This window comes from Pelodiscus sinensis, chromosome 3 (assembly GCF_049634645.1).
Source record: "Pelodiscus sinensis isolate JC-2024 chromosome 3, ASM4963464v1, whole genome shotgun sequence".
Lineage (NCBI taxonomy): Eukaryota > Metazoa > Chordata > Testudines > Trionychidae > Pelodiscus > Pelodiscus sinensis.
Genome location: NC_134713.1, coordinates 50,297,028 through 50,324,391, shown reverse-complemented (window position 1 = coordinate 50,324,391; position 27,364 = coordinate 50,297,028). Strand labels below are relative to the sequence as shown.

Below are 27,364 nucleotides of genomic sequence, written 5' to 3'. Positions count from 1 at the left end.
CCACAGTGCCTGTGCCAGCTCCAGACCTGCCAGCACAGAGCCAGCAGTCACTGCCCCTGACCCAGTGGCCCCACCATGAGCCACGCAGCCACTGCCAGCCAGCCAGCCCTCCACTGCTTCCCGGGCCCAGTCCCCCAGCTTCCAAGAGCCTGCCAGGGACTGGAGAAGGCAGGCACCTTCCTGGTCTAGTGTGGAGATCGTGGACCTCATTGAGGTTTGGGGGGAGGCCTCCAATGTTCATGATCTCCACACTAGACAGATGAACGTGGCCGTCTACAGACGGATGGCTGACAGCCTGGCCACCAAAGGCCACATGTGCACCCAAGAGCTGGTGAGCATGAAAATAAAGGAGCTGCGGCAGGCCTATGACAGGGCCACAGGGGGAAGCTCCCAAAGAGGGGCAGACACCTGCCCCTATTTTGACACCCTAGACTGCATCCTGGGAGGTGGGACAGTCTGTGCCACCCTGGGGTCCTCGGTCCTGGAGCAGAGGGCCTTGACCAGGGCATGGAGCAGGAGTGCCAGGAGCTGCAGGAGCCCAGAGGGAGCGTGCCACACAGCCAGGACTCCTGCTGTCCCAGCAGACCCGTCACCAGTGTCATCCGGGGAGGTAACAACATGTGAGTGCCATCACTGTCCCCTTATTGGGGGGTGGGAAGGGAGACCAGGGACCGTGCGCATGGGCCTTGCTTACTACATGAATGCAGCAACCTGTGCACATGCAAGCATGTGCCTTGCCACCCCTGGGCATGTGGTCTCAGCTGGCTGCCACACCAGGGCCTTGGTCTGTTAGCCACACGCGTGCGTGAAGAGACATGAAGTGCTCCTGACCCTGGGGTGGGACACAGAAGGATGCCCTCCCTTCACAAGGCCATTCTACACAGAGGCAGGGGACATCTCACCCCCACCTCACCCACACTATACACAGCACAGGGGCATGGGTGCGATCTTGGTGCAGCTCCCACTCCCAGGGATAGCAGGACATTCTGAACATGGCTTGTGTGCAAGCACATCGGCTCTGATGGTGCCGGGAATGGTCAACCTCACCTTGCACAGGGGTGCTGGGCTTCACCCACTGTGTCCTCAGAGATAACTGACCACTTCTCTTGTTGCTCCTGAGGGGGAAATCTCGCTCCCCTGGGGTACAGAGCCCCCAGAAGGGTCCGAGGCTGGAGGTCAAATCAGTGAGGCAGGAAAGAAACCTAGAAGAGAAAACTTTATGATGCATGCATGCAGGCTGTCACTTCCAAGAGTGAAGCAGCAGCCCTGACAGACAGATTCAGGTATCCTTTATACAGAATGCTTAGACAGCTCAGTTGTGGATTGTTCTTCTTTAACATATCAAAGTCTCAGCAGAAGTACTTTGAGACTTCTGTTCACCCCAGGAGTGCTAGAAGTAAGTTTTTACAGTACACAAAGCCACATGAGAACTTGAGTGGAGGAGTCTACAAGGCAAACTGTGACAAAGATAAGGGTTTACATGACAAATTGTGACAGACTAGGAGTATCCATGAATTTGAGATAGTCATTTGTAAGGGTCTTTGATTAGAGTTAATTTGATTCTCTCTGTTACAGGAAGAGAGGCCTGGAAAACTTTTTAACCCTTACAGCAGTTTTCTTTAGAGAGTTTTGATTTTTGCACAGTCCCCCCTTTAGACACAATTGGAGTTATTGGATTTTCCCCACAATTCCCCCCTTTAATACTCCTATTGGAGTATTACTTAAAGTTATTCTAGACATTCTTAGGTATTTTTCTTTTGCTGGGATGAATTCTTATCTTAGAGGGAGGTTTTCTTTATCAGTTGGGTAAATGATCCACTGCCCATTCACCCCCAGATCTTTACCAGTGCCAATATTGCTTTTAAAACATAAGGGAAACATAAGGGAAGCATTCCCTGATGGATGTAATGCTTGAGTAAGGGGAATCTCTGAGGCAATTAGATTTTTATGCCAAATCTGCCTGTTCCCCCCCATGACTATGTACTTCTGGCACAGTGTTATCATTCTGGGCATCTACCCACTCCCGCTCTCCTGTAGAGTACTGACTACCAGTAGATCTGAATTTTTAGGGGTCTGGTCCACAGGGAGGCAGGAGTTGGGATAAACTGTAATGGTAAAAGGCCTTCAGAGCCTTCTATAAGCTGTTCACATATCCAACAGTCACTTGTATCACTTGTATTGGTGAGGGACACAACCTTTTGCAGGGCTTCCCAATAAGGGTGGGGAAAGTTATATACTAAGGCTATTCTGACTACTAAAAGAAGGAAAACAATCCCCATCTTATTATAGTATCTTAAGTCTCTAAAGTAGAAAGGATAATAATAATAATATAGTAATTATCTAGCAACTAGCAAAGCAGTCTTTTAACTAAACTTAATCAGTTAGTATTGTTTGGCTTGCCTCTGCAGGCACTCTTCGAGATTTCGTAGTCTTTTAGTTCACTCAGTACTGGAATGGCTTCCCCTTTGTGAGAGCTATGGGGCACCAGGCTCACCTGGAGGTCTTTGCTGGCACAGTCCTACCTCTCAGGTTGTACCTCGAAGCTCCTGGTGGAGGCCGGTTTGGTAACAGTCTGGTTTGAGAGTCTGCCGCCTCGGTCCGCTGAACCTCGTCCTCAGGTGATTCCTCCGGGGAGGGGTCCTGGGTGACGGGGTCAATCAGCTCTGTGGGATCTGCAGTTCGGCGTACATGACTTGCGTGGATCCACGAGGGGCCCTTCTTCACCTTTACTGCTGTGTGGGTGATGAGCAGCAATTGGAACGGTCCTTCCCACCGGGCTGTTAGGGAATTCTTTCTGCGATGTTCCTTCACGAACACATAGTCGCCTGGTTGGATGTTGTGGCACGGTACATCAGTAGGTACTGGGAGGGCTTCCTTTACCCGCAGGTGCAAGCTCTCCTAACTGCATTTTATGTCTAGGTTTCTTCTTTCTGTGTGGCTGCTAGCCTGTGGGCCTCCTGCAACATTAAACTGCTTACAAATCACACATGAATTAGATATTCTTGAGAGCTTCTAGGTGCACGCCTGGGGCGTACCATTGTTTTGGGATTTGTGAGGCCACCCCCCTTTTGCTTATGTGTGTCATTTGATGAGACACCTGAGCAAGCTGCCATGTGAGAGATTTTTGGGGCGACTGGGCAGCCATCAGGTGCACCCATTATCCCAGCTGGGGATAAGGAGCAGCCTGCTTTCTCCCAAAGGTTTCTCTCTTCAGGTTGAGCAGCTTGCTGTAGTTCTATCAGGTCCTGCAAAGAAAAAGGGAGGGAAAGAGAGACCAGAATCTGAAAGGGAGTCAGAGGTCCATGTGCTGCTGCATGTCTGGCAGTTGCATCAGCACTCCCATTACCCAGAGAAACAGGATCAGTGGCACCTGTGTGGGCCGGGCAATGGGTAATAGAGAGGGATGTGGGTAGCTGAATAGCATCAAGGAGTTGGGAGATAAGGGGACCATGAGAGATAGCAGAGCCAGAAGAGGTAAGGAAACCTCGTTGTTTCCAAATTTGTCCTGTGGCATGACAGACAGAGAAAGCATACTTTGAGTTAGTATAAATGGCAGCAGACTGTCCGGAAGCTAAAGGCAAGCACGAATTAAAGCGATGAGCTCAGCAGCCTGAGCTGATTTGATTCCTGGAAGAGAAAAAAACCTCTAAAACATTATTATCTGAGACCACTGCATATCCAGCCTTTAGTTTACCAACTGCATTTCTTTTACATGAGCTATCAGTATACAATACAAGAACTGCATTTTCCAGCAGTTGAGCAGACAAATCTTGGGGAGGCTTTACACAGTGCTCAAGCAATTCTTCACAGTTATGGGTATGTGCTTTACCATTAGAGGGTAAAGGAGAAAAAGTAGCTGGGTTAAGTACATTACATCTTTGAATTACCACATTTGGGGAAGAGAGGATAACATTCTCATACAGGGTTTGTCTCTGAACAGATATGTGCTGGGTGCGGTGTCGCTGTAAGAGAGCAGAGACAGCATGAGGGACCTGTAAGATAATGCTGTGGCCTAATGTGACAGGTTGGGCCTTTTTCAAGTAATTCAGCAGTAGCTGCAACTGCCCTCAGACAAAGTGGGAACCCACGGGCTACTGAGTCCAGTGTTGCAGAAAAATAAGCTACTGGACGAGGTGTGGGTCCAAGGGGTTGACAGAGAGCTCCAGCTGCAATTTTATCCTGTTCATGACAAAACAGAGTAAAAGGCTTGCTATATTTAGGTAAGCCCACTGTGCAGAAGAGTTTTAAGGGAAAGGAAAGCAGATTCACATTCTGGGGACCAGGTCACTGGGTCAGGAGCTAAGATTAAGAGTAGAATAGTAAGGGGCCTGCTGAGTCCAGAAAAATTAGGAATCTATTGTCTGCAATATCCTGCTGTACCCAGAAATTTGTATACCTGACTTTGGTGAAAGGGTGAGGAATGAAAAAAAAACTTGTGAGATTCACTCAGGTGTTAACTGGCGGCCATCTCCTGAAAGTAAATGTCCTTAAGTACTGAACTCTTTGTTTTACAAATTGCAATTTGGCTTTGGAAGCCTTGTGACCCTTATTAGCAAGACACTTTAACACATATGAGGTATCAGTTTTACATCTTTCCTTAGTTTTACTAGCAATTAGCACATCATCAACATACTGAACTAACACAGAACTGCAGGGAAGAGAGAGAGAATTAAGGTCAGTTTTTTTAAAAACCTGAGAAAACAAAGTAGGGCTTTTACAATAACTTTACAAAAACATGTCCAGGTTAATTGATGACCCTGAAAGGAAAAGGCAAAGAGAAATTGGGAATTCTTATGCACTGGAATAGAAAAGAAGGCAGAACATAAATCTATTACAGAAAACCAGGTTAGTTACTACTGGAAATCTAGGGATTACAAACTTATTAATGGCTCTTAAGTCTTCTACAAATCTATAGATTTGCTTTTTCACAGGTAGTATAGGTGTATTACATGGTGAAGTTGTATAAACATGTATCCCTTGTTTAAGGAGGGAGAGATTACAGGCTTAATGCCCTCTTGTGCCTCCCTAGCCAATAGATACAGGGCTACCCTTGGGAAAGGCTTGTTGTGTCTGTATGTTATTTGCACTGGTGTTGCAGAGGCTAGCAACCCCACTTCATTCACATGGGCTGCCCACAATGTCTCTGGGACATCTGAGAGGTCCAGGAGGGGTGTATGTCCTGAGGTCTCATCAGATTCCTCTGAGAGTAGTAATGCCATCAAATTTGGAGCCTGATAGGGGGGAAGGTTAACAAAGATCCCTTCCTCTCTACAGAGAAGGTTTGCACCCAATTTACACAACAAGTCAGGTCCCATAAGGTTTACAAGAGAAAAGGGAGATAACAGGAAAGAATGTTCAGCTGACAAGGGTCCAAAGCGGGTGGGGGTGCAGATGGCACATCTGGGGAATCAAGCTGTTTCTTTAGAGTAGCCAATTCTTGCTGCAGCTTTTCAATAGAATCTTTTTTTGCTAGCCATAATGCTCTGATTCTTTTATTTTTTTTACTGCCACATCCTCCCAGAGGCACCAATATTCCATCTGGTTAGGATGTTTTTCCTCGAGGAAAACTCTAAGATAAGCAAGCTTTTGTAAGTCAAAGTTCTAATTGTCATGTATTCTGGGAATTCCCCTGAGTATAGCCATTCCAAATGCTCAATAATTCCTTAAGTCTCCTTAGTTTCAAACCTGCAGGCAATACCTAGCTGACTGATCATCTGAGACAAGGGAGTCCCAGGCTGTGAGAAACCTTTTCTCTCAGTAGGAGACAGACTTGAGGGAGCAATCTTATCCATGTTAGCACTGTCTTGTCCAAGGACAGCACAGGAGCCCAACAGTACTACCCTCTCCAAGGATAGCACAGGCGTCCAGCAACACTACCCTCTCCAAGGATAGTGTGGGAGTCCACACAAACTGTCAGCTTCACTCACACTCCTTATGTGCCGGGGGAAACCGCCCTTGCTTTCAGCAGCTGTGCAGTGACACTGACAGCACTGGTGTGGCTGCAGTCCCCCTCCGGACTTCACTCACTCAAAACCATGCGCTTGGACTCGCCACCAATCAGTCAGCAACAACAACAACAACAACAAAATCCAACCCCTATTTGGCTATACCCAGTGTTTTCGTTTTAAATTTCCCTCAAGCCTCTTAACCAAAAATTTTAAGTAAAAGATGACTCTTACCGCCAGCCGGTCCAGCTGGTGACGAGAACAGGGAGGCGGACCGGGGGATTTTAAATGGATCCCTTACCCTCCAGATGCGCGCTGTAGTCCGTTCCCATTCCCCGTCATCAGCCTTTCCAACTGGAGTTCCAAGCCATCCCACTTCTGACACCAAATTGAGGGGGAAATCTCGCTCCCCTGGGGTACAGAGCCCCCAGAAGGGTCCGAGGCTGGAGGTCAAATCAGTGAGGCAGGAAAGAAACCTAGAAGAGAAAACTTTATGATGCATGCATGCAGGCTGTCACTTCCAAGAGTGAAGCAGCAGCCCTGACAGACAGATTCAGGTATCCTTTATACAGAATGCTTAGACAGCTCAGTTGTGGATTGTTCTTCTTTAACATATCAAAGTCTCAGCAGAAGTACTTTGAGACTTCTGTTCACCCCAGGAGTGCTAGAAGTAAGTTTTTACAGTACACAAAGCCACATGAGAACTTGAGTGGAGGAGTCTACAAGGCAAACTGTGACAAAGATAAGGGTTTACATGACAAATTGTGACAGACTAGGAGTATCCATGAATTTGAGATAGTCATTTGTAAGGGTCTTTGATTAGAGTTAATTTGATTCTCTCTGTTACAGGAAGAGAGGCCTGGAAAACTTTTTAACCCTTACAGCAGTTTTCTTTTAGAAAGTTATGATTTCTGCACAGTCTCCCCTTAGACACAATTGGAGTTATTTGATTTTTCTCCCACACTCCGCAGCCATACCAGCTGTGCGTGCAGGGTGCACCACCCTGCCTGGGACATGCTCCCACACCCGAGGACTCTGCAGGACCACCCATTCAGTGCAGAGGTACCAACAGCAGCACCTAGGGGCACTGCGAGCCCCACACTGCACCCTCCTGAACTGGGTGCAAGAAGACCTGGAGCTCTGGGCAGGAGCAGCTTACCCAGGGCCGTGCCATCTACCAACACCTGCAGGCCCTGGTGCAGAGCATGCTGCCTCCAGCCACTTCAACACCTGCTGCCTCCCCAGCTACCGCTCCTCCTCCCACTCCTTCTCCCCCTCTCGCTTCTCCCTCCACACCATCCATCCCCTCCATCCCCTCCACACCCTCCATCCCCATCCCCCTGAGGATGCCGAGGCCCCTGCATCTGTGGTGCTAGGAGACTGTTGGCTCGGCGAGAACCCCACCCCTGAGTCCTGAGCTTCCCATCCCCCTTCTTCCCCTTGCTTCCCCCTTCCAGCTTCCTCCTTCCAGGTTTCCCCATCCCCTCTCCCACCCTCTCTTCTCCCCTCTCCTTCCTCCTTTCCCCAGTCTCACCAGAGTTTCATTCTCCCCTCCCCCCCCATTTTGTTATATAAAGACAATTTTTGTTTATGAAAAAACGTGTATTTTATTTGACATCATTGAGGTAGACAAGCAAGCAGGGAAACCTGAGAACTAGCTGTCCTGGATGGTGGCTTTAAGCACAGACCTCAGTTAGCCTCAGGCAACAGCCACACAAGGTAAGTCCTGACCTAGTGCCCTGGTTCTGGCCAGCCTTAAATGCGATTCACAGTCCACTAAGGATATGTCTAGACTACATTCCTCTGTCACCAGAGGAATGTAAATTAGACATACCGACATTGCAAATGAAACGGGGACTTAAATCTCCTGCGATTCATTTGAATAAAAATGGCTGCTGCGTTTTGCAGAGTCAGCAGTTTGCTGGCAAAAAGTGGCTGTCAAGATGGGGATCAGGCAACAAAGAAAGCCTTTGTTGGCCGATCCCGTAAACCTCATTTTACAGGCGGTATTACATATTTCGAAATAATGCTGTAGTGTAGACATACCCTTACAGTCCATTTATCTAATCTTTATTGCCTTAATTTGCTGGCAAGAATACTGTGGGAGACTGTATCAGAAATTTTGCTACAGTCAAGGTATATCACATTTACCACCTTCCCCATATCCACAGAACCAGTTATCATGTCATAGAAGGCAATCAGGTTGGTCAGGCATGACTTGCCCTTGTTGATTATTCCTGATCACTTTCCTCTCTTCAGTATTTCAAAATTGATTCCTTGAGATGGATTCCTTGAGGATCCCCTCCATGATTTTTCCAGAGACTGAGGTGAGTATACCAGTCTGCATTTTTTTTTGCTGGATTTTCCTTCCTTTTTTTAAAAGATGGGCACTACGTTTACATTTTTGCAATTGTCTGGGACCTCCCCTGATTGCCTCGGGTTTTCAAAGATAATGGGCAATGGCTCTGAAATCTCTGATCTTTCTTTCCATTCTTGAAGCTAGTTAACCATTACAAATTAGGTGGCTAAATCCATACTACTGAAGTCAGTTTAAGTTTTCCTATTGCTCTTTCCTATTCACCAGCAGTTGAGATGTGTGCAGCTCCAAGGATGAAGTAAGTATATGCCTCTTTAACCTCAATTGCTGCACTTGTTAGTTCTTTTGCCTGATTTGATGTGTATTATAGAAGTACTTTTGAGGTGCATGCCTGTGTGTTTCTAGTAAAGCAATGAACAAAATCTTGTGGCCATTCACTTTTTTATGGTACACTTTGATGGAGATTATTTGAAGATTTCCGCTCCACATTAACTTTTCAACTTATAAATTAAATGTTTTACTTAGTCATTAATATGGCAGATACCTGTGCTCTTAATCTGTTCTGCAAGTTCATCAGCCAATTTTTCTTCTTTTTTTTTTAACAAAAAACAAAACAAAACCCACCAACTGACAATTGCTCTTGAATTTTCCTAACAGAACTTTCTCTTACAATCAGTTTTCATTTAAGGGATTTGTGTCCAGAATACTTTAAAAAACCTTAATTCTAAATATAATTTATTAATCCTTTTCTTTTAAAGAATGTGGTTTAATAGGCTTTTAAAACACACAAGAGTCACATAAAATAAAACCATCACCATCATCATCATCATCATCATCTATATTTAAATGTAAATCAGATCATAAGGAAAAGCAGATTTCATTCACAAATAACCCATGAATTTGTTTTCAATATATTAGTTGTTTTTTATGCAAATCTCATTCTATAAAAGAAATACAGAAAGGTGCATCTGTTTTCACCATCACAGGGTCAAGGCCTAGGATCCAATGATGTGGAGAACATTTAAAACAATTTTAATATTAAAATCCTTACTGGACAGGTGTCACAGCTGTGTTTTCCCTTTTCTTCATATGGGTTATCTTTCATCCTCTACTTCTATATAATTGAAATGGAGTATCATAGTCATGACAGCATAGATTAGTAAAAGTGGCCTTTGATGTTACAACTTGACAGGAGTTTTAAATCTTTATCTCACAAAATGGCAAAAAAATCAAAACTAACAAATGCAAACTTTCAGTGCTATTTGGCTTTTTGATGATATAATGAAAATGTATTGACCCAAAGGCAACAACAATCCAAATCATCCCTTTTTGTAATTTTTCCTCAAATTGTTTCATTTTTTTTTATCCCTTTTATAAGAAATCTGAAACACTCTGGCATCTGTATTTTGTACCACTTTGCTGTTCCTCATTCTGCCAAGATCAGTTAGACCTAGGTAGCATTTATCTAAAGAGTATGCTATTATATTTAAGAGGTAACTGCTGAGATGAGCACCCAGACAAACCCACTGCATTTAGCAGTGAGGATGGGGGCAAGCAGATCCACTTCTATTAATGCCCAACTGACTCACTGTAACTGATTCTGGAAGCATACTCTTCGTATAAAGGTGAATGAAAGCGAGGAAAGGAATGAATGCAGACACATAACAGTTTCCCAAACCCTGTACAGCTATTAGCACACTTTTGCTTCACCTTTGCCGCAGGACTCTTCTATGTTCATACATAGCAACTAGTGAAAAACATTTTCTTACTCCCTGGATCCCTGACCATTGAGCTGTCTATGGTGCTGCACTGCTCTTTGGCCAGCTAGGAACATCATCAGCATTCCTTCGGCTCTGACAAGGAACTGACTACAGGTTGCATTGAAGCTCCTTTTATACTATCCAGCAATTCTCTGATTGATTGCTTCTCCTGCAGCCACAGTAGGCTGCTTAGAGGATTCCTTTCTTGGTCCTTTCCTGGGACGAGTGTGGCAGTACCCTCGGCATCCAGCAGGAGGTCTCAGGGCTGAGTTCACCTTATCACAGGGCTAATATAATATTGTAGATATCCCCTTGAATTCAAGCTCGTGCTTTGAGCTCCACCCCTTTGCCAGGTTTCAGGGCTCAGGCTCCTGTCTGAATGGGAATATCTAAACTGCTATTTTTAGCCCTTGGCATGAGTTTCATGAGCCCAAGCCAGTTGACCCAGGCGCTAAGACTTGCCAATGCATTTTTTGCAGTGTTGACATACCCTTAGAGTCTCCTTTGCCTAGTGCCAAATGAGATGAACCACTTTACCCACTGCTGTCTGTCTATAGCAATTTCAATCTACCACAAGTTGTCTCCATGGTGGCAACATACTTTTAAATTGTCCTGAGATACATCATTTGTCCTCCACAACTTCTTTTCTCTTCAAGTTGAATCCAATGCAATAAATACCTTGTGGGTAGCCCAATGGCATGGCCAAATCCCAGTAGCCATCTGTCAGATTGATTTCTGTGTGCTGTCCCATGTGGAACAACATTTCCACATGGTTTCATGATCTAATCAATAAATCTGAAGATTATTTCTAAATAAGGCTGTTAAAATACATTCAGCATTCTGATGCATACTTCCACTTTCTGCCCTGTTTCTGATTCAGTGTTGGAAGGGCAATACCTTATATAATTTCATTTTAGTGAGTAGATGTATCTTTTTACTTTTCCAGATGTCTGACACTGAGAAAACCATTTATTAATTTTATTGTTTCTTGACTTCAGCTCTTTAATTGAGCTAGCCATTATCAAACATTGTACTTTCAAGATAAACAAAGTTATCAAATCTCTTTTCACTCTTCTCCTTCAGTCACACGTTCTCTAATGTTGACAGCATTCTCTCTGATCTCAGTAATTTTGGTCTTCCGCTTAATCTTTTCCTTTTATCCCTAGCTTGCAACAAGAATGACTAAATCATCCGCAAAATGTAATTCTTGTATTTAATCTCTTTCCCAGATAATAGCAATGATCTTGGCAGCAGATGGAATTCTTCTCATCACAAAGAAGAGAAGTAGGGATAGCACACAGATTTGCCTTTCAGCAGTAAGAATCTGAAACTAATCCATGTCTCCTCTCTGAGTCCTGACACAAAACATGAACTTGTCATACAACACTGTTTTCAAATCAACAACTTTTCTTTGAATTCCACAATGTCTCAAGATCAGGTGTTCCAGAGGGCTTCTCTGTGGACACCATCAAAAGCTGTCATAAAAACACTGAAGTTAAAAATGATCTGCTGCTTACCTAAGCACTTTGTCAACAGTGAAGACTAGATAGAGCTTTAACAGTGTTCAGAAAAATAAATTCATGCAAGTTAGGTCCATCAATGGCTTATTAGCCAAGATGGGTAGGAATGGTGTCCCTAGCCTCTCTTTGGGTACGTCTAGACTACAAGCTTCTTTCAAAAGAGGCTTTTTTGAAAGAGCTTTTTTGAAAAAGTCTCTTTGGAAAGAGATCATCTAGACATCCACAGGACTTTTGAAAAAGTGATTCACCTATTTGAAAGAGAGCACTCAGGCAATCTGGACCCTCTCTTTTGAAAAAGCCCTACTTCTGTTCAAGAATGCCTTTTTTTCGAAAGAGCTTTCAAAAAAGGCATTCTTCCTCGTAAAATGAGGTTTAATGCTATCAAAGAAACTGCTGTGTTCTTTCGTTTTAATTTTGAAAGAATGCTGTAGCAGTCTAGACGTAGGTGACATTTTTTTCAAAAAAAAGTCTGTGTAATCCAGATGAGCCGACTGTCTGGAAATGAATGACAGGAAAGGTATCGCGTGATGATTACCTGTTGTGTTGACATATGCCCTGGAGGAAGTAATTGGCTACTGTCAGCAGATAGGATACTGGGCTAGATGGACCTTTGGTCTGACCCAGTATGACCGCTCTTATGTAACAGCAGTGTTCATTCTATTCAAGTAGTGCACAACTCTTTTCCAGGTAGAGATAGGAATGTCATCCTTCTTTGGTTATCATTAATAATTATCTTATGGATAATTCATCTCCAGTCTTTAGAACAAATCTCCTTTTCCCCAAGCCATTCTACATTGCCTGCATGTGCAAATCACCCTCACTTACCTTTAACCTTCAACATTTCAGCATATCTTGTCACAGCCTGGTACTTTAGAACTTTGCTGTTTATGGCATTAGTTACTTCCTTAAAGGCAATTACTTCTAATGATATAAATAAAGCTACTAATACTTTTAATTTCTGATGGGTTGAGGACAGAGTGGAAATATTATATCCAACAGATTCTCTGTTCTTCCTTTGTGGTTAAAATCGTACCATCTTAAGCCTTCATAGAGCCAACATCATTCAAAAATTGTAATGTCAGTGGTTTGGATACTGGAAGAAACTTTTTAGGATCACCTCTCTTTATGCATCCTTATCTTGTCTTACTTTATTTTCCATCCATTCTTTCTTCTCTTCTGGCTGATCTTTTAAATTCCTTGTCTTTGTCTACATATTATTGTTCAAGAATAGTTTGTTTAATGCTGACTTATTCTTGTTGATTTTTTTCTTTAGTTCTTTCCTCTATTCAACAAATCTGCCTGAATTTGATTTGAACTATTTTTTTCTTAGAACTTCTCACTATAGTGAGGCTCGCTACATTAACACTTGCTTCTTTGAAAAATTGACATTATTCTTCTGTCTTATCTGTCAGTATCTAACTATTCTAGTCTATAAAAGTTGCAGCATAAAATGTGCCTTTATTGCTGGATTTGCTAATTTACTAGTATCATACATACCCTCTGCTTTACATGGTGTTGCCTTCCTTAGTTTTATTTTGACTATCCAGCTAAGAAGGTGTTAGTTGCCTTAGACATCAGCACTCATATACACTCAAACATCTAACATTGATTTTCTCCAGAACCTAGTAATGGCAATATGGTCAAATTATTTATGGATGAAACCATAACTTGATCTCAGTTAGTTCATGGCTTTCCCTGTATGGAAATAGTATTCTCAAAATTCACTTGGGCCACCAAGTGCAACAAAATGTTCTTCACTCAGCCTGTTTTCAGATGCCCATGCCAGCAAATAATATGTTTGTATCTCATAATCTCACAAACTAATAATATGTTTGTATCACCAACCTGTGCATTTAGGTCTCACATAGGTTGTCTGTCTCTGGGTTGTTTCTGTAATACACATTTTTTTTACATGACTTACAAACCCTTACATGTGGGCTGCATTTAGTCTGGCTACTATCCTTTAACTTGATTAGCTTGAGCGAACCTACTAGGAATTATACCTGAGCCAGCATAGCTCTCAGGGTCACCGAATCATGCAAATTCTACCACATCAAGACATAGTCCCTGGGTAAGTTCCCTAACTTTGAACTCCTTTAAATCACTACCATAAGAAGTCTCCCAATATTCATGTTTTCCTCACACATGACGGAGGAGATATGGAAACAGGATGAAGAAAAGCCCTATTGTGGAAATTTTAAGGGACTTTTTGACAGATTTATAGATTTCCATAGTCAAAAGGGATGGTGTGATCATCTCCTCCTGCGTAACGCAGCCTAGAAAGCTTTGAGCTCCTTTTGCTGAAGCTGCAAACCTTCTGAGACAGCACTATAAGGTTTGGCAACCTGCTGCAACTAATCCCAGGATCAATACAGTAACATCACACAGAGAGGGTCAGTGAGAATGTATGAATAAGATTAATTATCTGGAACTGTACTGGGCACACAGAAAATGGCTCTGCTATGTTCCCAGTACTTTTCTCCATCTCCCGAGAGGCAAGGTTGTACAGAAAGGCATAACTGAAGACTATTTCCTGGGATCCAAAGGTTTATATTTGGGCACTCTCCACACCTGAAAAGAGAACAGTATGCCTACCTTATCTATTCGTTAACAAAGATTTTTTTGCAGTTAATTATAACAGAAGTGCAGTCTTCATAATAGTTATCTGATAAGCGTATTATAATATTTTGTGCCTAATTGGCTGTGTTAAAATAAAAATGTTGTAAAATAGTATAAGAGTTTGATCTGCTCTGTTGGGAATGATGTAAAGAGGCAAAAGGGCCTACAGTGTCTGTTATCAGCAGAATAGTGATAGAAATGTATCAGCAGGGCACTGTCTTCCATGGTGGTCAAGAAAGCAGCAACTGTCATATGTGACTAGCACACTGATCCATACACTGAAGCTCCCTTTACAGCCAGCTAATATGTACGTTGGAGTTTAGCATGTGCTTCTCAGTAGTAACGTTTCTCCTTTTCACAACAGCAATAAATCATTTCATTGTGAATTTCTCAGTGGCCACTTGGGGTAGGGATTTTACCCTAGTTGGCAATAAGCATGAATGTGTCTGTTAGCAACCCTTCCTTTCCCTTTCCAGCTCAGGATTTCTTCTCAAACCCTTGCATGAGTGACCACATTATTTGACACAAAGTTAACAACTCTTCACTAGCAGTGAGAACAATGGAGACATAACCTCTCAATGGTCTGTTTTTCCTCTAAATTGTTGTATCTGATTGATTATCCTCAAAGTTTTTCCTTCTTGAATTTAAGTGATGAAAAATTCGAAAGCATTACATGTCAAACTGTTTAACTGAGACAGTAATACTACAATTAAAACATGATCAGATCAATTAAAAATGGGGGGTCAGAAACAAGGTTTGGACTTCTGTGTTTTCTACGGGTAGGGAAAAACTTAGCAACAATGTTCTGAGGTCATGAGTAATAAGTTCTGTCTAAGGTCATGATGAAGACAGAGACAGATAGCAAGAGAAGACAAAAAGTTAACAGTAATATATAGCTATAAAACGTACTTCTGTTTTAGGGTTAAAATAAGCAAAGAAAAACATTTTGCATTTACATGAAAATCTCAATAACAAAACATTATCTCTGTTTAAAAATATTTTTGGTTTTGCAGATGTTAACTTTCCATGTACTGCCTTTCAGCCATGTGGGAATAGAGTAAATGAGAAAGTAAATGAAAATGCAGTATAATCAAAAACTAAATTCTGCACCACATTACTGTAATTCCCATATTTTACAGTACTTTATACTCTGCAAACTCATAAGAATTTTAATGAGAAAAGAAAATGACATTTAATATATTCAGATGGCAAAGGTTGTTATAAGAAATGAAAAACTGCACAATATTGACCCATTCACTGCACAAATGAGAAATAGCACAGATACAGTATGTTCTAGGTGTGATTTAGTCACCACACTGCCAGTTTTATAGGATTCAATAATCTAGTTCATTTTTAGAGCAGCTTATGATTTTCTACTGAAGCTGATGCCAAGCCTGGATGTTCCATTCCTGGTGGTGATATACTGTAGAGAATAGAACATTGTTAACTTAAACATGCACAATGTGAACCAATCATTCCACATTATAGCTGCTCAGCAAGCAAAATGTTGTCTCAGGGTATCTTGTTCAAACCATTTCTGGGCCTTAACTCAGGGGAAAAAGAGTCTGTTTATATGAATTTCACTGTCTACTTGGTTTGCCAATAAACTTGGATTTTGCCAAAGTCTTCTAAAATGTTCTGACTCCAGTGAGTTTGATCCCAAAACTGTTGGCTCAAATACCAATAATGACTGGTAAAACTAAAATCTGCTGCACTGTAGATAAGACTTCATCACAATAACCATAAGCTTACAATGCAAAAGCAAAAAACAAATGTTTTATAAAACAATAATGATCTGAACGTAAATATTGAAAGCAGCAGGGAATGCTTTTCCACAGACTATAAAACTGAAAGTAATATTAGAATGGTTTCTGTGGTATACCCACAAATGTTATATCTTTGGCTAGTTTATTTGCCTCAAAATATGGAGCATAATATTGTTTTAATGTTTAAAGATACAATATCTCAAGAAGTTTTTTTCCTATATCCAGCCTGTTATGTAAGATAAACATTTTAGAACAGAAACACTCTAATTTACTGAAGAGAAATATAGGATGATTCTTTATATAGAGAACAAGTGTATGCATAAGTGTGAAAATATTTTTAAAGTCTACTTTCAAATTTAATCAATTTAATACATCTATTGATTTAAGTTTGTGTGCATCATTATGAAAAAGTGAGTCTGGTTCTTTGAACAGAGAACTGAGAATCAATAATGATGGGTTTTATTCCTCACTTTATCCTTAATTTGCTATGACTCTGGGCAAATTATTTTACAACATGTCCCTTCAGATTTTTTTTTAACCTGCAAAATGATTTATTACATGAATCATGAGGTAATTTAAGACTTATATGTTTGTAAAGTTATTTCGGATCCACAGATTAAAAGATACTAAACAAAAGTGTTTGGTTTTATGGTTATGACTTGTTGCCATGCCCATCCATTAAAAAAATGTACATTAGTAGCTGGGCCAAGTTTTGGATGTGGCATGCATCTTTTAAACGAAATAAGATGGCATGACTATTTTACCAGACTAAGTTTGGCTCTCCCCAAAAGTAGCTGAGAGGTCTTTCTGGAGGTTGGGGGGGGGGGGGAGAGGTGGGGAGGGGTACAGTTGCCAGGACACATTCTGGAATGAGGCTGAGGCCAAACTTCCTAGTGTGTGTTTGTCCACTATGTCCCTATCTCAGTAATGGCAATTAGAGGTACCCTTGTGCAATCTATTAATGCTCCAAGCAAAAATATTCCTCTCAATGAGAGGTGGTGGGAGGGAGTACTACCAGCCAGAGAACAAGTAGTATGACATTCTGCTTTTGTATTTTAATATGTATTTCTCCAATAGACTAAAATTTGGCCACAAAGTAAATTATTTGTGACCATTTTCCTTGCCATATCTGCTACAAAAACATAGGGACACAATTCCCATGTAATTTGAAACCTGAATATCTGGGATGCTTGACAGGAACTGCACTTTGTGTCTTCTCACTGCCTGACATGCAGATAAAGCAAAGTCCTACAAAAGCAAGTAGAAGGAAAGAACTGGAGAAGATGGCAAACCCTCATTCTAAGCCACTACTGCAAAAGTCCCATTGAGTTAAGAAAAGCACAAAAAGAAATCAGGCAGTGAATTTTAGGCTATTTGCACACCAATTCCCTTCATTCCAACCACACACACATACACACACACAGCTCCCTGCCATTAGTCATGAGGTTTCTAAGGCTCTGTCTAAACTACACCCGTCTGTTAGCAGGTGGATGTAAATTTGACATATCGAAAGTGCAAATGAAGCTGTGATTTAAATATCCCATGCTTCATTTGCATAATAGCAGCCATCGCTTTTTTTCAAAACAGGGCTTTTTGAAAAAAAAAACGGCAGCTTAGGCAGGGCATTTTCGACAGAAATGCCCCGTTTTGAAAGATCCTGTACTCCTTATTTTTTGAGGAGTACACGATCTTTAGAAACAGGGCATTTCTGTCTAAAATGCCCCACCTAAATTGCCATTTTTTTTTTAAAAAGCCCCATTTTGAAAAAAAAAGCAGAAGCTGCTGTTATGCAAATGAAGCACGGGATATTTAAATCATGGCTTCATTTGCACTTTCAATACGTCTAACTTACATCCCTCTGCCAACAGAGTGTTATTTAGATGTAGCCTAACCCAGGGATAAAGAGATCCTCTCGTGACTTGTGCTAAGATACTTACTTTGAATGAGCGAGATGAAAGCAACAGAGCAAGGGAAAGAGGAAGTGTGAGAAGAGAACGTCAAAGTTGTTTAGGAGAATGATTTATTTAATTGATTTAGTTGGGGTTGGTCCTACTTTGGGCAGGAGCTTGAACTCGACCTCCTGAGGCCTCTTCCAGCCCTATGATTCTATGTTTATATGAATTTTTGTTTGTTGAGCCTTTCAGAATATCATGGTCCTATATGGCTGTCTAGACTACAGGGTTTTTTCGAAAAAAAAGTCATTTTTTTCAGAAAAACTTCACCTGTGTCTAGATTGCCACCACGTTCTTTTGAAATTAAATCAAAAGAATGTGGCATTTTTTTTGACAGTGGTAAACCTCATTTTACGAAAGAGCTCCTGTGAAAAAAGGTGTTCTTGACTGCCAACAGTGCTTTTTCTGAAGAGAGCATCCAGATTGCCTAGGTGCTCACTTTCGAAAGAAGTGTGTAGTCTAGACATACCCTATGAGAAAACAAACGAAACAATCCCCACTACACTATAAGACTACGTCTACACTGGCCCCTTTTCCGGAAGGGGCATGTAAATTTCACCAGTCGTCGTAGCGAAATCCGCGGGGGATTTAAATATCCCCCGCGGCATTTAAATAAAAATGTCCGCCGCTTTTTTCCGGCTTTTAAAAAAGCCGGAAAAGAGCGTCTACACTGGCCCCGATCCTCTGGAAAAAGTGCCCTTTTCCGGAGGGTCTTATTCCTACTTTGAAGTAGAATTCCTTCAAAGTAGGAATAAGACCCTCCGGAAAAGGGCACTTTTTCCAGAGGATCGGGGCCAGTGTAGACGCTCTTTTCCGGCTTTTTTAAAAGCCGGAAAAAAGCGGCGGACATTTTTATTTAAATGCCGCGGGGGATATTTAAATCCCCCGCGGATTTCCCTACGATGACTGGTGAAATTTACATGCCCCTTCCGGAAAAGGGGCCAGTGTAGACGTAGCCTAACAGTGAATGAATCTATTACCTAATCAGGGATAAAAGTTTTTCCCACTATAAAAAAATCCTTCTTTTAAAGGTAGTCCTACTTAACTGCAACAAAATTTGGGAGACTGCAAAATTTTGTCTAGTGTAAGTTGGAGCATAAAGTATATTTTGCTGAGGAAGTCATCTCAAATGGAAGCACACTTTTGACCCAAGAGATTATTTAATTTAAAAATATTGATGTACTTTGCTTAAAGATGACACCTTTTCTAGGAAAGAACATTAAGAACCTTATTCATCAATATTTGACATAACTGCCTGTATTTCTATTTCTCTGCAAGTTTGCTACATGGATGAATAGGTGTGTTAGTTGTAATGCAAAAGGATACCTGGAATATTGGTCAGTTTTACTGGAATCTGGACTGAGAGGGAGTGGGTGATTTGATGACCATCTATTTTATTAAAGATATTACATAAGATAGATAAAAAGAGATATTTCTTATCTTTGGACTGGATGAGAAAACTGAGCAAATTTCCTTACCATTGTTTAATTTTTAGAAAAGTGGAATTTCTACTAACTGCAAAATGTACAGGTTGATTTCATCATCACAGAATGTGGAAAAACTGCCAGACAATAGACATGGACATTTAAGATTTCCCAATCTTTGCTGCCTCTATATCCATTGATGTAATGGAAATGTTGTATATTTATTGTCATATAATGAAATTAACATGGAATGCAGTGAGGTAGGCAGAATTTATACAGTCTGCCAAAGAATCTAGCATTAGTAAAAATCAGACACAGAATTATACACCAAAATGGAACATTGGTCCCAGAGTATGGTCATTTGTACTTTCTTAAAACAACAAATTAGATGGAGCTTCATTTTCCATTTTTATAGATAATCTCATAAAGTAATAGGGAATCAGATAAATAGGATGGCATGGAAATTGCTCTAAAATCTATGGAAAGACAAAGACTTTGATATATGTGCACTATAAGACTATATACAGAGTAATAATATAGCTCAGTAAAATGGACCACAGGAAAAAGCAGAACATCAAAATATGGCATGAAGTATCTTTGGGATCACAGGGTGACAATGGAGACATTACAGAAGAGAAGAAAGCAATCAAAGATAAAGTTATTTTGAAGACTGTAGAAAATGATATTGCAAGTCTTTTTTATAAACTTAGAAAATGGACTATATCTCATATACAATAGATAAAGTAGCCTATAGATGAATGAATGAAAAATGAATGGATTTTGAAGAAATGTGCGTTAGTAGCAAGCATGGTCAGCACAATCAAACTGAGAACTTTGTCATGGACAAAGTATCAGTGTGATTATTGTAATTTAATATTGGTTTGAAGAGGTCTTTTCCTTTGAGACACTTAACTCTGTCTTCATTTCTTAAGTTATTTTGTTATCCTTCCCCCCCAACACATACACACACGCTATTCTTGTGTATGCCTTTGGGCTGCAATTTTGGGATGCAGTTCAATGCATTGTTACATGAGGAATCTGTGTTGGTGAATATTAATTTTAAGTTACATGAAAAAAATACCTAATGTGCATTTAAGTCACATGCTCAATAATTTTAGATATAATGTGAGATTTTTATGGTGAAATCCTGAAATAGTAAAATAACTGATTTTGGATTTTCACTCTACACAGTTAAGTTTTTTGAAAATATGTTTAAAGTATAAACTTTTGTATATTACTGAAAAGGCTACATGAAAAGAACATTGGGGTTTCAAACTCAAATACTGAGATGTTTGGAAATTCTGTAATTAAGGTTGTTTATGCCATTCCCTGCTCCCTTGTATATATGCATGTTGATAATTTTTAAATATGTGATCATGAACTGTTTTTTCCTCATGACCTCATTGAATGGATGGTGCACACATAATAATAACCAATTCAATATTTTGTGTCAACAGAGCATAAAGTATGTGAGGGCATTCATGTGGTACCAAAGGTTGGTGAGAAAGTATCTGTGAATGAGACAATACTGGTGGATATTAGGATCTGTCTCTGGTTGGAATCCATTGAGGGGGTGGATGGGGAAGGATACTGATATATGACCTTCTTATCAATAAACTAGAGAAATACAACCTAGATAGGGTAACTAAAAGGTGAGTGCAAAACTGGCAGAATAACCATTCTCAGAGAGTAGTTATTAATGGTTTACAGTCATGCTGGAAGGGCAGAACAAGCGGGGTTCTGCAGGGGTCAGTCTGGGGATCAGTTCTGTTCAATATCTTCATCACCAATTTAGATATTGGCACAGAGAGTACAATTATTAAGGAGTGTTGTGAGCAAGACATGAGAAGTAATTCTTCTTCTCTACTCTGCACCGATTAGGCCTCAGTTGGAGTATTGCATCCAGTTCTGGGCACAGTATTTCAAGAAAAATGTGGAGAAATTGGAGAAGGTCCAGAGAGGAGCAAAAATGATTAAAGGTCTAGAAAACGTGAGCTATGAGGGAAGGCTGAAAGAATTGAGCTAGTTTAGTTTAGAAAAGAGAAGACTGAGAGGGGACATAATAGCAGTTTACAAGTATCTAAAAGGGTGTTACAAAGAGGAGGAAGAAAATGTATTCTCCTTGGCCTCTGATGATAGGACAAGAAGCAATAGGCTTAAACTGCAGCAAGGCAGGGTTGGACATTAGGAAAAACTTCCTAACTAACTGTAAGGATGGTTAAACACTGGAATAAATTGCCTAGGGGAGTTGTGGAATCTCTATCACTGGAGATATTTAAGAGGAGGTTGGATAGGTGTCTATCGAGGAAGATATAGATCAGCAGTTCCCAAATACCAGTCCGCAGACCAGTGCTGGGCTGTGAATTGCTGGCTGCTGAGCCTTGGTGGCTGCCAAAGCTGAAGCCAGCTGTTCGCGGTGGCTCATCATCGCACATCAGCCTCCTTCAGCTATGGCATTGTAGAGGCTGATTTTGCCTGGCAGTGGCACTGGGGCTGAGGTGTAGCACGAGGTACCTCCTTCCTTCCTCTCCCCTCCCACCCAAGTAAATTGGCAGCCTGGTCGGTGCTCAGCGCTTCCCCTATCCCCTACCTCTACTCATGGGGGCACAAGATGCACTTGGGGAGGGAGGGAGCATGAAGGAGGAGGGAGCATATGGACTGCCAACAGCCACTGCCCCTGCCCACAGAGCAGTAACAGCCATGCTCATTAGAGGGGGCAGCCTCACTCTGGGGAGTGTGGGATCAAAGGGCAAAAGGGTGTTGGGTGAAGGTGTGGTGGGGTCACGGGGCAAGAGGGTGTTGACATGGGCTGTAGGTATCAAAGGTTCAAAGGGCACAAGGCCTAGGGGTGGGAGTGAAAGGGTTTTAGGCACTGAGGAACAAGGGCCTGGGTTGGGGCTAGAAGTTAAGGGGGGGAGCCTGAGGCTGAGCGACAGCATGGGTTAGAGGCCAAAGGGAAAAGGGGGGCGGGTTGCAGTGGGTCAGTGATTATGGAGCCAGGTGTGATGCAGTTCATGCTTCTGTCTTGGGGTCAGTAGATTGGAGGGTAACTGAGAAGGGTCGATGGGCCTCAGAACTTGTAGAACAGGTAGTTGCAGGGTCATTGGGGGGAGGGGCAGGGTTTGGCACAACAGGCAGTCATGGAGTTTGTGAAGCAAGAGGCAACAAGGGTAATAGGGCAGGATCAGGGAGCACTAGGAGTAGTCAGGCAGGATCCAGGGAAATGGGAGATGGTCAATTTAAGTCAGGGGTTGCTGGGACACAGGGGTGCCTAGTTTGGTAGTGACAGCAGATGCAGGACAGGCAGGCAAGACAGAGGCGATTGACAAAAGGAAGTTATCAGCAGGGAGTGTTGGGAAGTGGGATACGGTGGACATTGGGGTGACAAGCTTGGCAAGACAGACTTGCGAGGTAATGGGGTTAATGTAATTTAGGGGATATCAGATGATGGGTTTGGCAGGTTTAATTATACAGATACACCAAGTACCAGGATTGGCTGGACGAGGTCAGAGGGTTCTGGGGTTGGAAGTAGAGGGATGTGAAGTGACAAGATGGGGTCAGCAGGTAAGTGGATTGGTGGAGAGGTAACATTTTATTTGCATATTTATTGTATTAATTCATTGCATAATAAATATGCAAAGATGCAAATTAAATGCTACCAGTCCACCAAAAGTTTGTGAATGGGTTTGCCGGTCTGCGGTATAAAAAAGGTTGGGAACCACTGATCTAAATGATGCTTGGTCCTGCCATGAGGGCAGGGGACTGGACTTGATGACCTTCAAGGTCCCTTCCAGTTCTAGTATTCTGTGTTTCTATATAGTCATAGCTCCTGGCCCTAGGTCATCTGTTATAAATTCTTCAGAATCTTAGCTCATGGAGTGTGGTGCTAAGGTGCTGAAAAAGAGCCCTACTAATACCTATGCTGAGTCAAAAAAAAGTGTCATTCCTTAGGCTGAAGCAGGGGAGCATCGGACATTGGTGGTTGTACTGAAGGCTGGAGGGGTGAGCAGGATTCAGTCTAGGAGGATTGTGGCTGGAGGTGTCTGACAAGTATAATGGAAGGACCCTTCACAGAGGACTATTCTAGTGGAGATGTCACTACCTCTAATATAAAAGTCCTCTGGGAAAAGTAGTTGAGAGAATGTTGGAGGGCTATGATATCCGGAAGACTGAGTTGCAAGCATGGCTTGGAGAAAGGTCATTGCCAAGATAATGAAGGAGGTGCTGGTAAGGCTTATAGAGAAGCTTCTCTAACCCGGGAGCCCCAGTGCAAGGAAGATGGTGGTAACAGAGCATGTGTAGGAAGTCTGTCTGGAAGTGTCAGTCAATACTGAGGCAATTACTGTGCTCTGATAGAAGACTCTTCCCTCACTGCTTCGTGTGTGGTACTGGTGGTTCAATACTAGGATTTGATGGTGCTTAAGATGTACCCTTGAGTGAACAAAATGTCCTTAAAGTGTGATTTATGGATGACTTATGCCCTACTAGTTTATCTGGAAGGAGAAAGAGTCCCTTTCTTTTTAGCCTTTGAAAGTTCTGCTGGAGCTGCTGTAACCTGGGATGTTGATAGTGATGTTCAGAGGAGAAAGTGGATGCTGCTGGGGCTAGTGAAAGGTTGGAAGGAGCTTCAGACTAACTTCTGTCTTTTCTTACCTATAAAGACCATACAGACCTTAGCCTGAGATAGAATATCACTGTCTACAAAGCAGCAAAGGCTTCTCAAGTCTCTATGGGGAAAAAAAAGACATCTGGCAAGGCTTAAACTCTAGGTCTTCCTCATAATTTGCAGTGATAATAAACCAAAGGCAGAAGGGGCATGAGAGAAGCACTTCTCTTCTAAACACAAAGGTGGTAAAAATAATAAAATATAATATTTAAAGAAAATAAATGAAAACATTTAAGAATAAAATGGTATAACAAGGAAGACAGGAAGCTAAGAACCAGAGGACATGCAACCACTCCATTTTGAGTTGCAGGAGGCTGAAAAGAAACTGAGAAGTAATGGGTTCACTCCTTACATGCCCTCATTTGGAGGCACAAGGTACTGCTTTGTGCAGACATAGGCTCATAGACAATGGTTTGCATTCTCCTGTTGAGGGTGTATATTTGGGCTGATTTTCAGGGAATGGCAAAAGACACATTCCAGCTACCAAGCCCATCCCTTTAAAAAATTTCAGGTCTCTTCACCAAATCATGGGGACATACAGAGAGTTTCAATGAGAAGTTGGCAAGATTTTTTTTTAAACTCAGGTAAAACAATATTATTACCTAAACTAATTCTCAAAAACAGCAGAACAATTTTGGGTGAAATTTCCCAAAAATATTTAGTAAAAGGCAGACACCTAATACATAGAATTTCAGTGGAAGATGTTAATGTTTGGCAAAGTTTAATAGAGTTATACAGTGGGAAGTGTCAGGCAACCTTAATAATAGGCATTTTTACCAGTCCATACTACCTATTTCAAACAAGCAAAAACAAACAAAAGTGAGGTGATTATTTTCCTTTCCACTTTGTTTCTAAATGTCAATTAAAGTGTCTCTGTATTGTGATATTCCATACAGAATATATACACAACTACACATTTACCTTAGATATATTGCCTTTTAGAATTCTAATATCTGTGCACAGAACACAGTAATGAAAAGAATACCCCTTTGACCACACATTTTAAATTGGGCAGAAAGAATGTCATTAGGTTCAGGTAAACATGAAGAATAGGCAAAATTGCCACATTTTATATATACTGTATATTGTTTTTCTTAGTTGCTAAGAGATTATTTCATGCCTTAAGATGTCAGAGTACAGGTCTATGTTCAAAGTTGAAATACGACATAAAATAGGTCCTATGCTTTTCCCCTGGAAAAACTCCAAAATAAGTTTGCTCTAAATAAATAACATTAATTTCAGTCCTGATCCTACATATAGTTATGAGTAATCCTATTCCTGCTCATTCAGATATTGAAATGCAGTCTATTAGAAATACAAGAAATATTTTAGATACAGTGGTACTCATTTCAGTTAGGTAAATATCTGGGTTTTTTTAAGAAGAGTATTCCCTCATTCCATGACTTTCTGCAGCTGCATTGTTTCCTGAAACTTATTTTTGTAATGTCATTATATAAACACAAAATAGTCACACAAAATATGCCTGACAAAAGTTCTGAAAAAATACACATATTTATAGGAAGAATGAGACATTGTTTGACAGCTACCTAATTTGCACTTTTAAAAAGCATTGCCAATTAACCTTTGTAAAATTAGTGTTCATGTCTTATTTTAATCTTTGATCATGCAGTAAAATGAATGCTAATAACTTCAGCACCGTGAAATGTTTGTAAATCTGTAATGCAACTGAACTGCTCCACAACTGCTTTATGCCTGCCACAATTAAGTTTAAAGTGGCTTCAGTCAGATCATTGTAGATATTTGTTTCCTCACTTCTCTGGCCCACCCTGTTGCCTGAGAGTATAGGGCAGCTGTACAATTCTCAACTGTCTAAAAGTAACAGTTGGGCCACCTGCTACATTTGGAATTTTAAAGAGTTTGGCTGCTCAAAGAGAAAATTGTCCCATCACAAGATCGGTGAAAGCCCACATGGGAGCTTGTATACATGACATCAAAATAATCTTTTGTGACTGGTAACGGTATTATTCAATGGCATTACACTAAGGCCCACAGTGCTCCTTCTAGAATGTATTCTTTATGGGTATGTCTACACTACAAAGTTAATTCGAACTAATGGACGTTAGTTCGAATTAACTTTGATAGGCGCTACACTAGCGCTCCGCTAGTTCGAACTTAAGTTGAACTAGTGGAGCGCTTAGTTCGAACTAGGTAAACCTCATTCCACGAGGACTAAGCCTAGTTCGAACTTACTAGTTCGAATTAAGGGGTGTGTAACCCCTTAATTCGAACTAGTGGGAGGCTAGCTCTGGCCAACACCAGGGAAACTCGTCTGCCTCCCTCCCGGCCCCGGACCCCTTAAAGGGGCAAGGGTTGGTTACGGTGCCCGTGCCAGGTGCAAGCCTGCCAGCACCCAGCCAGCAGACCCTGCACCTGGCACGGCTCGAGCCAGCCACCCGATGCCCCCCAGCCCTCCCCCTCTTCCCGGGACCAGGCTGGTGGCTCCCAGGAGCTTGCCCGGGACCGCAAGAGGCGGGCACCCGCCTGGTCTAGTGCGGACATCGTGGACCTCATCCATGAACTCCGTACTAGGCACAGGAAAGTGGCCGTCTAGGGCAGGAGAGCTGCCAGCCTGGCCACCCAGGAGCAGGTGTGCATGAAAATCAAGGTGGTCCACTGAGACCCCCGACCCTGAGCCCTGAGCTTACAATGGCCGTCCTGGGTCAGACCAAAGGTCCATCTAGCCCAGTAGCCTGTCTGCTGACAGCGGCCAACCCTAGGAACCCTGGAGGGGATGGACCGAAGACAGTGACCAAGCCATTTGTCTCGTGCCATCCCTCTCCAGCCTTCCACAAACTTTGGGCAGGGACATGATTTCTACCCCCTGGCTAATACCTCTCCATTGACCCAACCTCCATGAATTGATCTAACTTCTCTTTAAACTCTGTTCTAGTTCTAGCCTTCACAGCCTCCTGCAGCAAGGAGTTCCACAGGTTGTCTCTTTGCTTTGTGAAGAAGAACTTTCTGTTACTAGTTTGAAGGCTGCTACCCATTCCTTTCCTTTGGTGTCCTCTAGTCCTTCTATTATGGGAACTAATGAAGAACTTTTCTGGATGCACCCTCTCCACCCCAGTCATGCTTTTATAGACCTCTATCCTATCCCCCCTCAGTCTCCTCTTTTCTAAACTGAAAAGTCCCAGTCTCTGTAGCCTCTCTTCATATGGGACCTGTTCCAAACCCCTCATCATTGTAGTTGCCCTCCCCTCTCCCACCCTCTCTCTTCCCCTCTCCCACCTTCTTTTCCCAGTCTCCCCATGTTTTGTTCAATAAAGAGAGATTCTATTTTTGAACACAATTGTCCTTTATTTTGTACATCAGGAAGGGGGGCTAGGGAAGGGTAAGCGGAAGGAGGTGAGGGAGGAATGGGGCACGAGCCC

The 27,364-nt window shown here is 42.0% G+C and overlaps 1 long non-coding RNA gene across 1 annotated transcript in view; it reads right to left on the bottom strand.

Moving 5' to 3' along the window:
• Window positions 1–25,756, bottom strand: part of LOC142827590 (uncharacterized) — a 34,284-nt gene extending 8,528 nt beyond the window's left edge. The window contains exons 1-2 of the long non-coding RNA XR_012902271.1: window positions 25,627–25,756; window positions 13,388–13,432 (exon numbers count right to left, since the gene is read on the bottom strand). This is a non-coding gene — a long non-coding RNA (uncharacterized LOC142827590). The remainder of the gene's footprint in view (window positions 1–13,387; window positions 13,433–25,626) is intronic.
• Between the last annotated feature and the right edge of the window lie 1,608 nt (window positions 25,757–27,364).